This window comes from Hyaena hyaena, unplaced genomic scaffold (genome assembly GCF_003009895.1).
Source record: "Hyaena hyaena isolate Hyena2069 unplaced genomic scaffold, ASM300989v1 scaffold_1449, whole genome shotgun sequence".
Lineage (NCBI taxonomy): Eukaryota > Metazoa > Chordata > Mammalia > Carnivora > Hyaenidae > Hyaena > Hyaena hyaena.
The window spans coordinates 313,776-323,742 of NW_024082083.1; the positions used below are offsets into that span (position 1 = coordinate 313,776).

Below are 9,967 nucleotides of genomic sequence, written 5' to 3' on the forward strand. Positions count from 1 at the left end.
AAAAGTTAGTCTTTTCAACAAATGATTCTGGAAAAATTAGATATTCATATGCCAAATAAGAAACAAACCTTCAATTCATCCCTCACGTAAGATATAAAAACTAACTCAAAATGGATCATAAATTTAAATATAAATCCTAAAACTAAAAAAAATATCTGGTGGAAAACATAGGAGAAAGATCAGTGTGACCATGGGTTTGGCACAGGTTTCTTAGATACAATGCCCAAATCATAATTCTTTAAAAAAAAAAAAACAATAAATCAGACATCATCAAAATTAAGAACTGTTACTTTTAGAAAGACACTTTTAAGTGGATGAAAAAAATAAGTCACAGACTTCAAGACAAGATTTGGAAATCTCCTATGTGATCAAGGATTTGAACCACAATATATTAAGAACACATAAAGCTCACAGTAAGAAATCAAACAAACCAAGAAAGAACTTATGGAAGATTTGAATAGACACTTCAGCCAAGAAGATACATCGGTAGCAAATAAATCTATAAAAATCTGCTCAACATCTGTAATCAGTAGAGAAATACAAAGAAATTAAAGTGATAGTTCCTAAAACTATAAATCTAAAATGTCTAAAACTTGACCATGAGCAGGCCTCACGCATGGATGGAAAATGGTACAGCCACTTTGGAAAACAGTGTGTAGTTTCTTAAAAAGATAAACATATACCTACCATCTGACCCGGCCATTTTATGCCTGTCCGTTTTATTCTAAGCACCATGAAAGCATCCACACAAATACTTGAATAAATCTGCTCATAACAGCTTTATTGTAATAGCCTCAATTTGGAAACAATCCAAATGAACACCAGGGGTAAACAAACGACAGTGTAACCATCCAATTGAATACTGCTCAGAATGAAAAAGAATGAAAAACAGCATGCGTGAAACTTAAAACAGCCGCTCGGAGTAAAATAAGCCAGACAAAAAAGGGTCCATATTGTGTATTCCACTTACACAAAATACTAAAAACACAAAATAATCTAGAGAGACAGAAAGCGAATCAATGGTTGTCTGGTGATACCAAGGGAACAGGAAAGAGATATTACACACGGGCATGAGGAAGCTCTTGAGGGTGACACCTACGCTCACTAATTTTACTGTAGTGAAGGTTTTGTGAGTGTATACATATTTCCAAAGTCATCAGACTGTACACTTTTTAAATATGTGCTGTGTATTCCATGTGAATTATATTGTTGAAAGCCTGTGTATGTACATAGATAGGTAGATGAGAAAGAGAGATAAAGAGAGGGAGATAGAGATGTCTAGACACTGAATACATTCTTATTGAAGTAATTCATTTTCATTCCTAAAGTGCCTTTTGTTAAAAAAAAAAAAACTTTCTTAAATCAATCTTTATTTCGATGGTGCTTTTAGTTTTGTAAATTCAGTGTGCAAAGGGCTTCAGAATGATTTGATACTTTATTTATGCCATTGTGTGTAATCCTGATAATAATCCGGCGACTGGGGCATAATTATGCATATTTTACAGATTGGTTGGCTGAGGTATTGAACACAAGTTCTAAGAGGACTGGAAGCCAAGGATCTCTTGCTCTACAGCACATACTCATTGTATCGCCCCAAGCCCACCTTGGGCATCAGGTGGCTTCATGGCAAGGTGTTTTAGTGTTCACTTTCCCTCAACATCTCTTGCAGCCCAATGAAATGTCCGTTCTTCTTAAAAACCCGTGTAATAAATACAAATGCAACAATGCACTGCTAGTTTGTCATCTTTGTCCAATGAAAATAGGCCCTACCCTGTTTTTTTGTTTGTTTCTTTGCCAAGGGAACAGACTTCCAGTCTCTGGCATTTCTGAAACCAGTGGAGTTTTCGTGCTGTGTGAGGTAAGATTTCCATTCTGCGCAGAGGGAAAATGCAGCCACACTCCCATTGATATCTGCTGGTCATGAGCACGAATGTCCAAAAGGGAACTTGCAGAGGCCTTTAGTGGGTAAAGAAAGTCAGAAGCACTGCCAATCTTTATGGATTTCACTTTTATCAGAAAGTATGTTTAAGCTTTTACCTAGAATGTATGGATATTTATGTATTATATACAAGGACCAGTTTATATGTTATAAAACACGTCAAAATGCATTTCAAATACAAAGATGGAATAAACATTAATTTTTAAATAATGTATTTTATTAATGGTGCCTAAATCAGTATTTTGAAGGCAATGTGAATGAATAGCTTTAACTATTAAAAAATTGGTTTAACTCATTGTGCTATACACAAGTGATTCTTTGGTTTAGTTGATTTAACATTTAAATGATTAGGGGCACCTGCATGGCTTGGTGGGTTATGTCTAGGACTTCGACCCAGGTCATGATCTCACAGTCTGTGAGTTCGAGCCCCGAGTGGAGCTCTGTGCTGACAGCTCAGAGCCTGGAGCCTGGTGCAGGTTTTGTGTCACCCTCTCTCTCTGCCCCTCCCCTGCTCTCAAAAATAAATAAGCATTAAAAAAATTAAATTATGAAATGATTAAAATTATTCCATTGGCTTTCGTAGCTAAAAATGGTATCAAAGAAAAAAAATAGAATTGATGTACACGGCTTGTGTTTACTAAATCAATAGCTTCCACTCAGAATTTTCTCTTTCATTTTGTCATGTTTTTGTGGAATTTTGTCATTTTAAAACACTTCTTGTAAATTTCCATCTCCCAGATGCAAATCAATTGTTCTTGCAAGTTAATTGGAAGAAATCTCGCATTTACGATTTTTTTTAACAAATGAATTCAAACCTTTCAAAACTTCATTAACAGCTTTTTAAAGTGTAGATGGCTTTTTTAAAATAAGATGTTCATTATTTTCAACAAAAGAAATATTAATAACTTTAAATATCCATTTCAGGGTAGCTCAGTCGGTTAAGCGTCTGACTTTGGCTCAGGTCATGATCTTACAGGTTCGTGGGTTTGAGCCCAATATCTGGCTCTGTGTTGCCAGCTGGGAGCCTTGGATTCTGTCTCCCTCTCTCTGTCTCTCCCCTGCTCGTGCTTGTGGGCACACAGGCTCTCTCTCTCTCTCAAAAAATAAACATTGAAAGAAATTTTAAATATCCATTTCAAATGTTCTCTCTAGAGCCGTTTCCTTTTGTAATACAGTTACTTCCCTATTCCTTGTAAAAATGTCACCTTAACCTTTGAAGGACAGGTTACACGTGTTTGTTGTCAATATCTGCATTACAACACCCTCTCTGTTCACAGAAGGGAAGCAAAGGTAAAATATTTGTAAGCTGTCTTGACGTTCTGTGACTCTGATACGTGTTTTGTCACATGCTGACAAGTAAACCTCTCTGTAGGAGGATTTTCTCAGTCAGGATACATTTCATTACATCTATTGTAAAGATTTTTTTTTTTTAAGTTAAAGGTCCCATTGAAAACCAACAAAAAGACAAACAAACACATAAACTTAAATTGATGAGATTATAGTGCTTTGTGCATTTTTGGCTTTCATTTATTTATTGCAATATGTCTTGTCCACCAAGGACGCAGAGGTTGAATTGCAGATGTTTGCCCATTTTTGTGACATTCTCCTAGATTTCTTCTTAGAACACCAAAGTGCTGACTATAGCAAGGGTTAACTTATATAGTATTTTTTTGTTGTTCCACAAATTATGATGTTATAACACATTTGCTATTGAGAAAATGTCCTCTGGGCTCACTTCGGCAGCATGTATACTAAAATTGGAATGATACAGAGAAGATTAGCATGGCTCCTGTGCAAGGAGGACACGAAAATTCGAGAAAATATCCTCTGCAGTACATCTGTCCTTTAATGGCTCACAAATCATAGTTTTGTGTGTATTTTGTTATGGAAAGAGAATCTAGCAAATACAATAAGCCAAGCATAGTCGAAACATCTGTTTCTTTACATCTTTAACAATCTTTCTCTGTATCTTCAAACAGTATGTCCTAACAGTGGAATGAACATTGATATATCAGCACATTGATTTATTTATATTGTTTTGGTAATTTTTGCCACAGCAGAAAGACGTTCCTCAAAGATATAATGAATTTCGTGCTTTGCTAATAAGCAAGAAAACCCAAAATATACATTTAAAACTTTTTTGTTATTGTTAAATGGATATTTATACATTACTGGTTTGGGTACTGGTGGTACTGCCTACCCGCGATGTCACTCATACTAAATGTACTATTGTTATTTTTTAAAATAAAACTAAACATAAATAAAATCCTAATATTTTCATTTTGCCCCTCAAGCATCATTTTGTGTACCACATCGGTTGTGTATACATCACTCTTTTCCTGTTATTATTTTTATTTTTGAGAAAGAGAGAGAAAGCTCAAGAGGGGAAGGGGCAGAAGGAGGGGACACAGAGGAACCGATGTGGACTCTGTACCAACAGCAGTGAGCCAATGCGAGCCCTGAACTCATGAACCAGGAGATCATGACCTGAGCCGAAGTGAGATGTTCAACCGACTGAGCCACCTGGGCGCCCCTAGTATGTATACATCACTTTGGAGACTGCTGTTGTTAAGTAAACTGTTGTGTGAGTAAGACAGGAGTAACAAACAATCAGGATTTCTGGCCTTTGAAATGAATGAATGCATCTTAAATGCTAAAATACAAAGAAATCCTGCACTCCGACAAGTAAGAAACATGTTGAGATAATGAAGGGCAATTTGTGCCTCTGTGGTAGACAATAGAGTATAAAGATTTTTAGAAACGATCTGGTTTTTGCTCAGCCTCATTCAGTTACCTCTGAGATAACTGAGTTGAAATTTTTCATATTTAGACAATTTAGGAAAAGGTAAAGAAATTGCTGAGCTGTTTATCCATTACTTTTACTGGAAAAAATCTTTTCATTAAAAGAATCTTTATTTGCACCTTGATAATTAAAAAGCTGTAGTGCTTTACACTGTCAAACTATTCCATCTAAAAGAATATTAGCACTGCTTTGATAAGGCTCTAGTAGGAGGAAAATAATATGAAATGGATTGAGAGGAGCAGCAATTCCCTGTTTTGCATCTAACGAAAGGTTGACATCTTTAGAAATTTCATCAAATATAATATTCAGCTTCTTCTTGGAGACTGCCATGTGTTACCAGAAGGTCATACAATTTTAAAATGATAGACATATACAAAATACATCATGAATATCATAGATAAAATGTAAGAAGATGCACATCGTGTATTCAACTGCTTGTCAGAGAATTGCAGTTTAATATGATTATATATTGGGTTATTTCTGTATGAAATGGAGGAAGGCTTACAGCAAAAAGTGAGAAAGCGAAGAATGGCTGCCTTTGTTAGGTGCCAAGTAATATATATCTGGGTCAAACGACCCCAAAGGAGCCCCAGGGCATCCTCCTCCATTGGGAGGGTGATGCGTGAACTAGAGCATTGTAGTAAATACTTAGGCACAGAGACCAATAATTCATATTTTGAATATTGTTGCATGCCAAGCTTTACAAGAGGGTTTTGTTTTTTTTAAAGAAGGGGGCAATTTTTTCTGAAACGCTGTGACGAGACAAATTCATCTTCTTTTCCTGCATCAGACTCTTCAAACATGGGCGATCATGTGTACAAGGCCCCGCTACGTACCTGTCACCCGTGCTGGTTTTACACTTGCACTGCAGTGACACTAAATACGGAGTTTGTCTTTTTTTTTTTTTTTTAATTTAATTCTGCTTAGGGTTTTATGAGTGCTTCAGTGTTCCTACCTAAAGACATTTATGTTTTTGGACATTGCTTTTCACCCATATTCTCTGTTTCTTCTTCTGGAATGAAGATGTATGCTGGAACATCTCCCACTGTCCTTCTTGTCTGTTAACTCCCTTTACTATTTTCTATCTCTTGATCTTTCTGTGCCGAATCCAAAATGATTTCTACAAATCTGTCTTCCAATTCACTAATTCCTCCTGCTGTACCTAGTAAGCTTTTTTTTCCCTTTTTTAAAAATAGTTTATTGTCAAGTTGGTTTCCATATAACACCCAGTGCTCATCCCCAAAGTGCCCTCCTCCATGCCCATCACCCCCGCCCCCTCCCCCCACCCCATCTGCCCTCAGTTTGTTCTCAGCATTCAAGAATCTCTCATGGTTTGCCTCCCTGTACCTAGTAAGCTTTTAACCGAAATTTGAGTTGCTTTTCTTAATTTTTATTTCCATATTTTCATTCCAAGATTTCCCTTTTCATTCCACTTAACTAAAGCCTGTGTGTTCAACTAAAGCCTGTGTGTTCATTTTCCACTTTATCTTATTCTTGCTTTAGATTTCTGTACAGTTGTTATCTATTTGACCACTTTTAAACATACATATTTCAGGATTCTTCCACCTTTTCTATTATTTGTTGTTTCTATGGCATAAATTCTCCAGTGTATTGCATTTCTGGTTATACTTTGAGGCAATACCTTTTTTTTTTTTTTATATACGTTTGTGAACTCATCCTTTGAAGAAATTGTTTCCATGGAAGTCCTGCATGCCTCACGCGAAGCTAATCTCTGTGGGTGAGTTTCGTGGTTGCCTCTGCATGAGCTCCATGTTTTGCCAGTACTGAAATCGTTTTGTGTTAATTTTTCTAACTGGGATTTCCTAGCTTTACATACTGAAGGATTGGGTTTCAGACTTCTTAGCTCCTTTACCCCACCCACTGTCTATAATAGCTGGCTTCTATGCCAAGTCCTTTAGTACAGTGGAAAGGATTTTGTAATCTCCTTTTCAATAATGGGTCAGCCCTTCTTGGTTCATGACTTTATGTAAAGAGCTAAGAAACAGCACTTTGCAGTGGGACTGTGGCTATAATTCCTGTATCCACAAAGCATGACTTCAGCCTGTTAGACATATACGGAGTTCTTATGCCCGCATGGGGGAAAGGAGACACATGGGTGCTTACTTACTGGTCTGCCTTTAAGTTCTTTATTTCTAGCACCGAGAAGTTTTCTTAACTTTGAATATAATTTAAAATGTTTTACTATAATTTATCTAACATTTTCATATCACTTACAAGAGAACTAAATTTTGGGGCACCTAGGTAGCTCAGTCGTTTATGTTTCCGACTTCGGCTCAGGTTGTGATCTCACAGTTTGTGGGTTTAAGTCTCACGTTGGGCTCTGTGCTGACAGCTCAAAGCCTGGAGCCTGCTTTGGATTCTGTGTCTCCCTCTCTCTGTGCCCCTCCCCTACTCACACTCTATTTCACTCTTTCTCTCAAAAATGAATAACTTTTTTAAAAAGAGAACTAATTCTTATTTTTTTATTTAAGTATAATGAACATGCAATGTTATGTTAGATTCAGGTGTACAGCATAGTGATTGAACAAATCTGTATATTACTCAATGCTCACCACAGGAAGTAGTCACCAAACATTATTATAATATTATTGACTATATTCCCTATCCTATACTTTTCATCCCCATGACTTATTTATTTTATAACTGGAAGTTTGTACCTCTCAGTCTCCTATATCTATTTCACCCATCCCCTACCCCTCAGGCAACCAGTTTGTTCTTCGTATTATAAGTCCATTTTTTTTTGTTTGTTCTTTTGCTTTGTTTTCCAGATTCCACATACAAGTGAAATCATGGGTATTTGTTTTTCTCTGACTGACTTATTTCACTTAGCATAATACCATCTAGGTTTATCCACGTTGTTGCAAATGGCAAGATTTCATTCTTTTTATGGTTAATATTCCATTGTGTGTATACACCACATCTTTTTTATCCGTTCATTTATCAGTGAACACTTGGATTGTGTCCACATCTTGGCTATTGTAAATAATGCTGAAATTAACAGGATTGCCCATATCTCTTTGAATTAGTGTTTTCACTTTCTTTGGGTAATATCCAGCATCTTTTATAATTTGAGTGAAAGAGCCCTATGTTAGCTCAATCTATTATACAGATTACAAGTTTGGACTTCTTAATATATGATTTTGTGTTTGAATTGTGAAATTTCTTGGGGGAGGGAACTCTTGAAAATCAGTGGGAACTTTTGTACAGGGTGAAATCTAGATTCTAGATAACTGGTTCTAGGTAACTATCTTCCTGTGCACTTATTTCCATCTTGGAATCTGCCTCCCGGAGGACCCAAACTGTGGGCATGAGACCCACTACGTGTCCTTAAGTACATAGCAGTGCAGTGAGAAGAACACTGAAACCATTTTTATTTTTTAAACCTTAGGTATAAATGTCAGTTTGCCATGAACTTGTGGCATGACCTTGGGCAATTTATTTCTTATTGCTGATTATTCAGCAATCTCCTTACTTGTAAGATGGCAATGACTATATTAAGATCAAGACACTAGAGAAGTAAATAGGATAATGGAAATGAAATTTCCTAGACAAATACTTAGTAAAGAGTTAGTGCTCACAAAGACGTCACATGGAATTTCAGAAGCCATGAGAGTTTTCTAAAAATTGAGCCTCTCTATATTTGTCCAAACATCAAGAGGGGAGGAGGTTATCCAGATGCTCTGTACTGACATACAGGGACATTATATCACTTTTTTTTTTTTTTTTTTTTTTTTTTTTTGGTCATAGGTGTTGTTAGACTTAGTGGAGGAAGGAATGACTGATGACTGGGCAGAGGATCAAGAACACTGGTGGATGGAAAAGCAATGTTTCCTTCATGGCTTTTATAGTCAGATAATTTCATTGTATTGGCATGTGAACAAGATTATATATTTATTAAAGGCCAGAAACCTATTTTCTTCTTTTTCTTTTCTTTGTTTTTTAGATTATGATTTAGTAAAGTGGTTTGAAAACAGTAGCTATTTAATAAATCATTCTTATATAATGAATTACATTTCTTCCTGCAGAGGTCAAATAATTTCATAGAGAGACACAGAAACCTGCATAATCCATTTTTCATTTTTCTGTCCCTGGAGAGAATCTTGTTCTGAGATCTGTTCTGGGAAAGAAAATATGAATACATGTTATGAATAGTTCACATACTTTATAATTGCTTGATAAATGATGCTATTAGAAAATGTGTTATGAGAAAAATATTCAAGAAACATAACTCCATTGCAGTTAAAAACATCTTGATAGGAAACACATTTGTGACCCTTTCTATCATCTTAACATGACAAGGCCAGAGCCAATAAAAGAGCTGAAAACTTAGACCCTCTAGTCTCTTGTCTTCCCACAGCTTACAGTTAATTTTCCGTCTTCTCCTTTATTCAAGCCATTCTGAATGAATATTATGATATCCTATGCTATCTGACTGTGTGTGTGTGTGTGTGTGTGTGAGAGAGAGAGAGAGAGAGAGAGTGATTCCACGAAGAAACACATTTTTTAAAACTTTCTTTTTAAACCAAATGTACTTATGTTTTTTTGTTGGCGGTGGTGGTGGTGGTGAACTTCTGGTTCTTGAGGAGGAAAACTAGAAGATTGGTGAGGACTTGAGTTTTCAAGTAAGGTAGATCAGAGTTTCCTTGCCTCTGATTTATGAGTCATAAGACCATGAACAGGATATGTAATTCCTACAGCCCCACTTCCCACATCTGTATAAAAGAGGTACTGCCTCACAGAACTGTGGTAAAATTAAAATACATTTGTGAATGTGAACCACTTAGTGCAAAGTAGAAAACCCTCATGATTATACAATTATCTGTCAATTCTGCAGAGCCAGTTGATTTTGAGTCAATGGCAACATTTGCAGAAAAAACCATTCTTATTCCAGAGAAAAATCTCTGCATCCATCGACAGCTATCAAATCATCTTTCCAAGATTTTCCTCCAGCAATCATCTTTGTATGCTTTATAATTCATCCAGTTTCCTCTCCAAATTACAAATGCCCTCCCCCCCTGCCCTTGGCATTTGTAATTCCCACACTGTAACTGTTCACCTCTGTGACTGGTAGAAAAACCCTCCTTCCACTTTAATACTGAGGTCTACTGACAGATGTTTCTAGGGTTGGCTCTAAACAAACCTAGAGGAACAAAATTCAAAGGAAACAGTTACTATTTATTTAAAACTTATCGTGCGCTAATGAC

General features: G+C 36.2%; 1 non-coding gene across 1 annotated transcript; it reads left to right on the forward strand.

The window, feature by feature from the left end:
* The first annotated feature begins 3,666 nt into the window (after positions 1–3,666).
* Positions 3,667–3,773, forward strand: LOC120225620. The gene has a single exon (XR_005526841.1). It is a non-coding gene; the product is annotated as a U6 spliceosomal RNA (small nuclear RNA).
* The last annotated feature ends 6,194 nt before the right edge of the window (positions 3,774–9,967 follow it).